The sequence below is a fragment of the Dipodomys ordii genome, unplaced genomic scaffold (assembly GCF_000151885.1).
Source record: "Dipodomys ordii isolate 6190 unplaced genomic scaffold, Dord_2.0 Scaffold79, whole genome shotgun sequence".
Lineage (NCBI taxonomy): Eukaryota > Metazoa > Chordata > Mammalia > Rodentia > Heteromyidae > Dipodomys > Dipodomys ordii.
Window position 1 is genome coordinate 646685 of NW_012267295.1, and position 6053 is coordinate 652737.

The following is a 6053-nucleotide window of genomic DNA, read 5'->3' on the forward strand; positions in this document are numbered from 1 at the left end:
TGTGATCTCAGCCCTGGGTTTTTGTGTGGCCGTGTGATGTCTCCCCTGGGGTGTCATCTGGTTGTGTGATCCCTACCTTGGGGTGCTCTCTGGTTGTGTGATGTCTGCCCTGGGTGTTTGAGGTTGTATGATCTCTGACCTGGAGTGCTATGTGGTTGTGTGCTATATGGTTGTGTGTTGTGTCATCTCTTTGTGTGACCTCTACCCTGGGGTTTTCTCTGGTTTTGTGAGTTCTACCTGGGGTGTTCTCTGGTTGTGTAATGTCAGCCCTGGGGTGTTTTGCGGTTGGGTGACCTCAGTGATAGGATGTGTGATCTCTAGGGCAGGGGTGGCTGTTTGGACTCTGTCCTGGGGTATTATGTGGTTGTTTGATCTCTGCCCTGGGGTGTTATGTGGTGGTGTGACCTCTGTCCTGAGATTTGTGTGGTTGTGTGATCTCCATCTGGTAGAGTTGTACAGGTGTGTGACTTCTACCCAGGGCAAGAGTGGTTGTGTGATCTCTACCCTAGTCAGTAGTGGTTGTGGAGGCTTTGGTTGGTCTAGGTGTTAGGATGGAGAATAGACTTTAGACTGAGAGCTGGGTTCAAATCCCCAGTTCACTCTGAGAGGACAGAAAGGGCCTTAGAGCAGCGTTGGCTTTGAGCAATGTCAAGCAGTCCTATGGTAGGCTTTGGCCTTTGATAACCCAGGGGGAAAGCTGAAGACCTGGGAAGACTCCTCCAGAAGAATCCAAGCTCAGGCCAAGGCTTGAGCAGGCAGGCAGTGCTTAGGCAAGAAGGGTGGTAAAGAACGTAAAAATATATAAACAGCACCTAAGAGCCATTTTTGCTTCTGTACCTCTGCTTGCTAAAAATTCTGCTAAAACCTTGAGGAGTGGAGTGAAAGAGGCAGAAAACTGGACTGCCCTCATCAAAGTAGGCAAGCACCCCCTGAATGAATTTATTAAATGGCATGGAGTGACATTAATGCTTAATGTAATAGAAATTAGAAGTTATGATTACTAACCGCTCATTTTTGCTTCTGTACGAATTGCTTTGTGCTAGATGATTTTATGGGTTTTGTATGATTTTAACTGTGACTGGTTTTAGTTACTCATTAGTGGAAAGTCAGCCAGGGGGCCTAGAGATGCTTAGTAAAAGACTTCAAAGGGTTTACAGCCCTGACCAAGGGCGGAAAGTCCTCAGAATTATCCCCACAGCTGCAACGCCCCTCCTGGAGGCCGGGGCAGTAAGGCCCTAGGGAAGAAATATAATGTTTTGAGAAACCTAAGCAACTCCATTTTTGTTGAACACTCCACCTCAGTTCTGCGACTTGACTCAAGACCCACTATAGCCCCAATGCTAGGAATTCATGACAGAAAGCCAGGCATAATTCTTGGAGCCATAGATGGCGTTTTCTTAAGGCAGGTGTTAGCCCCCAAGTGGTGTTGCCCACCAGCCACCTAGGACTAAGAGTTTCTCAGCAACTGGTTCTTCAGAGTCCAGGGTGAGACATGCCATGCATTCTGTTGGTCCAGGTGTGACTCGTAACTGATTTTGGTCAAGCTATGGACCAAGGACATTTCTCTGTAAAAGTCAACCAATCATATTTGCTTAGCTTAGCTTGCTTTAAATGTAAATGTTAACCAATCATGTAATTTCTTATGTAAAAGTTCCTTAAAGTTGTTTGTTCAATACAATCAAAACTGTGCTGATCCTATGCTCAGGGCCTCTTAGCATCACTGGTTACTGTGTGCGCAAAAGACCAAGGTCGAGCTTGCAATAAAATGGCTCTTTGTTGCTTACATTGATATTGGTCTCTGGTGGTCTTCTGGGGGTTCCTGAATTCCGGTATAACAGCTTGGGGGCTCGTCCGGGATGCCCCCCCCCGAGCCCACCCAGATGGCTGATCAGAGAGCCGAAGGAACACATCCATGAGTTTTTGGTGGCGCCACTTTCATATTTCTGGAATGGTGAAAGCCTGCAGGTGTGGTCTTGGGGCTGGCAGAGAGTCTTGGTGGAAGCACTATAAGACTGCCAGCGGGGCCAGTGGGAGACATCCCCTGGACCCCTGGGTGGGGCTGTCCTCGAGATCGGGTAGAGGGAGTTCGGGTCCCCTGATTGCCCGAGTCTCTCTGTTTGGAAGCCCTTCTGGGCAGACTGTCTGAACAGCAGTCTGACGTGCTTGCTGTCTGTCTTGAGTGTGCATATATGTCTTCTGTTAACTCTAATTTGATATCTTAGGCACGCAGCCCTGAGGCCGGAGGATGAGGGGCTTACTGATCCCCTAGGCTGGAGGAAGACCATGCATTTCCCGCTTAATTGCCCCATCCACCTTTTTGGAATTCCAGGAGTGCCAGGACCGGATTGCCACTCCCCTCTCCCCACCCCCCTTCCCGAGAGAGCATGACCAAGTAAGAGAGCATGATCAAGTATTGGTTCATTACCAACCCCTCTTCTGGGCGTGTGTGTGTAATTTTAACTTACTTCTTTTTCTTTCTCATCTTAGTTTTACTAGTTTGGATGCTTCTTGATGCAGAGATGGGGCAAGGACAAAGCAAACTTACTCTTCAAAACCTCCTGCTTGGTCATTTCAAAGAGGTAAAGGAGAGGGGGTATAATTTGAGTATAATTGGAAATCTCAGAAGAATCTAAAAAGAGAAATTCTCTGGAATGAGTAGAGGGGGTTTGAGTGCCCTGGTAAGTGGTGAGATGTCACCCCATTCACTAAGACCTGATTTTTGTCTTTGTGGCCACTTGTCTTCTTTACTTTAATGTGTGTGTTTGCTCTATGTTTTCTGAGGTAGGGAAGTTCTGGGTGAGTGTGGCAGGCTCACTCAGCAGACTCCGGATTCAGATTACTGAGTGGGAGTGTTATACCGGAATTCGGGGACCCCCAGAAGACCACCAGAGACCACCATCAATGTAAGCAACAAAGAGCCAGTTTATTGCAAGCTCGACCTTGGTCCTCCGCACACACAGTAACCAGTGATGCTAAGAGGCCCTGAGCTTAGAATCAGCACAGTTTTGATAGTATTGAACAAACAACTTTAAGGAACTTTTACATAAGAAATTACATGATTGGTTAACATTTACATTTAAAGCAAGCTAAGCTAAGCAAATATGATTGCTTGACCTTTACAGAGAAATGTCCTTGGTCCATAGCTTGACCAAAATCAGTTACGAGTCACACCTGGACCAACAGAATGCATGACATGTCTCTCCTTGGACTCTGAAGAACCAGTTGCTGAGAAACTCTTAGTCCTAGGTGGCTGGGGGGCAACACCACTTGGGAGCTACCACCTGCCTTAAGCAAACGCCATCTATGGCTCCAAGGATTGTGCATGGTTTTCTGTCATAAATTCCTGGCATTGGGGCTAAAGTGGATCACAAGTCAAGTCGCTGACCTGAGGTGGAGTGTTCAACAAAAATGGAGTTGCTTAGGTTTCTCAAAACATTATATTTCTTCCCTAGGGCCTTACTGCCCCGGCCTCCAGGAGGGGCGTTGCAGCTGTGGGGATAATTCTGAGGACTTTCCGCCCTTGGTCAGGGCTGTAAACCCTTTGAAGTCTTTTACTAAGCATCTCTAGGCCCCCTGGCTGACTTTCCACTACTGAGTAACTAAAACCAGTCACAGTTAAAATCATACAAAACCCATAAAATCATCTAGCACAAAGCAATTCGTACAGAAGCAAAAATGAGCGGTTAGTAATCATAACTTCTAATTTCTATTACATTAAGCATTAATGTCACTCCATGCCATTTAATAAATTCATTCAGGGGGTGCTTGCCTACTTTGATGAGGGCAGTCCAGTTTTCTGCCTCTTTCACTCCACTCCTCAAGGTTTTAGAAGAGTTTTTAGCAAGCAGAGGTACAGAAGCGAAAATGGCTGTTAGGTGCTGTCTATATATTTTTACATTCTTCACTTTAACTTGAAAAATAGAAAATCTGGTATTTGAGAATGCATAGGACTGTTTATACTGTAATCAAGTTATCTGGCTTAACAAAAATGCATTGGCATTTTGGGATTTAGTTCCCTTGGCTAAAATTTGGGGATAAATATTAGAAGTTTAAATGTAAAGGTTAGTTTAACACTGTCAAAGATGTTACCTGTTCTGTCTGTCTAAAACTGTGTATTTCATTTGAGAACCAAGAGATAAGAAAAGGGAAAACTAGAAGCCAACAGAAGAACTATCTTAAGGTGTGAGAGGTGAACAGGCAGAAGTGCAGTTCGGCAGGTCATGCATGGTGGGACAGGCCCTGGGAGGAGTCCACGCATGGTGAAAGAGGGCAAGCTGGCACAAACACACTTGATTGCTGGGAAAGGGGCAGCCAGACCCTTCTAACAAGGTAGAAGTGAGAAGCAGCCCTGGCTACTGTTGGACGTGACCTATATAACCGAGGAGGTTTATGAGGAGCCAGATGGAGCTAGGAGACCCCGGTGTGGAGGTGAGGGCCAGGGGCTTCATCATGGTGGACTAGGATCGATGGCTGCTGCCCAAGTAGTAGATATGGAGCCCTGCAGCTGCCCAGACCTGAAGGTCGCTCTCAGGGGCTCTTGCTGCCTTATAGGGGGGCAGCTGCCCAGAGGAGTGCCATCCCAAGGCAAAGGGGGCTGGAGCCTGATTATTTGCTGTCTTTACTACATGGACCTAGTGTTGCCTAGGAAGGGAGCGTGCCAAGCTGTGGAGAGGGGAAGGAGCGGGCTAAGCTATGGGAAGGGACTCAATTCACTAACACCTAGTCTTCCTCCATGTCTTTTCCTTATTCTCAGGCCCTTCCAATCAGCACTGTGACAAGATCAAGGCCTCATTCTCACTTAGGTGGTAACTTTGCCCCATTCCCACCAATCTTCCTGCAAGTGCCATCTGCAGCAGGGGTGGGGGAGGATCTTCACAGCTCTCCCCTCCTTCCCCTCCCTTCATCCTGCCTCTGGCCTAGGTGTCCTGGGGTAGCCATACACTACCCCACCTCTCTCCTCCAGTCTCCTCATTAGGGGCTGTGATTTCTCACCCTCTGCCATTGCTCCCACATCCTGCTCTCCCTCTGCCTGGCCTCAGTGCTGGTGCTGCCCTGAGCTCTTCTGGAGTCAGCCTTTCCAGGTCCTGGAGCACTGCCTCAGGCTAAGAAAGATGCAGAAGCTCTCAGTCCCAGGGTCTTCTTTGCCCAGAAACCTTATGGCCATTAATTGGACCAGGGAAACTCTGAGCTCAAAACTGCACAATTGTCTCTGAATAGCTCAACTTCAATTTGGCAGGGTCAGGTGAGAGAACATGGGCGGGGCCAGGCCTCAGTGGGGCCCAGTCCTCAGGGAGCAGAGGCCACACCCAGGAAGCTTCAGCCTGGAGGAGCAGGGCTCCCACAGTGTGCTGGAACAGAGGCTTGTTCATCAGAACACTGCATGTACATTTGTGTAGCCAGTCTGTGCATGTGAGTGTTGTGTGGACACAGGTGGTTTGTGGGTGTCTGGGCGGGCAGGTAGATGTCTGGAGAGGTGTGAGTGGTATGTGTGTGATTAGGTGTGTGAGGAGTCTGACATGGAAAGTGTGCTGTGGGAGGATAGGGGACAGGAATGCATGGTTTGGAGAAGAGTTTGGGGGTCCCTAATGGGGACACTTGTATCTCCTTAGGAAGAGTTACTCAGCTGGAAATGTAATGTGATTGGCGAGTAGGGCTGGGGGTGTGGGGAAGGGTCAGGATGAGAAAACATCATCAGAGCCCTGCTGCAGGACACACCCTGGTGCATTCCTCCAGACAGAGAGAAAGACCCACAGACTACACACAGGCCACGTGCCCACACTCTTGCTGAGAGCACAGGGAGCCCTGGGGCCAGCAGGCCATCACCAGGCCTGGCCCTTGGGCGGCAGGAGCTGTGAGGCCCAGTGAAGCTCTTGGTGTGGACAGCAGCCTGCCTTGGGCATTCCATGAGGGCGCTGCCGGGTCTGCCCTGCTCCCTGCTGTCCCAGTAGGGAGGGACAGAGACCTCTGCAGTTGTCCCAGCCTGGGAGCTGCCGTGGCCCCGCCCAGCACCATGGACACCTGCCCAGGTTGATTCCTGGCAGAGACAAATGTCA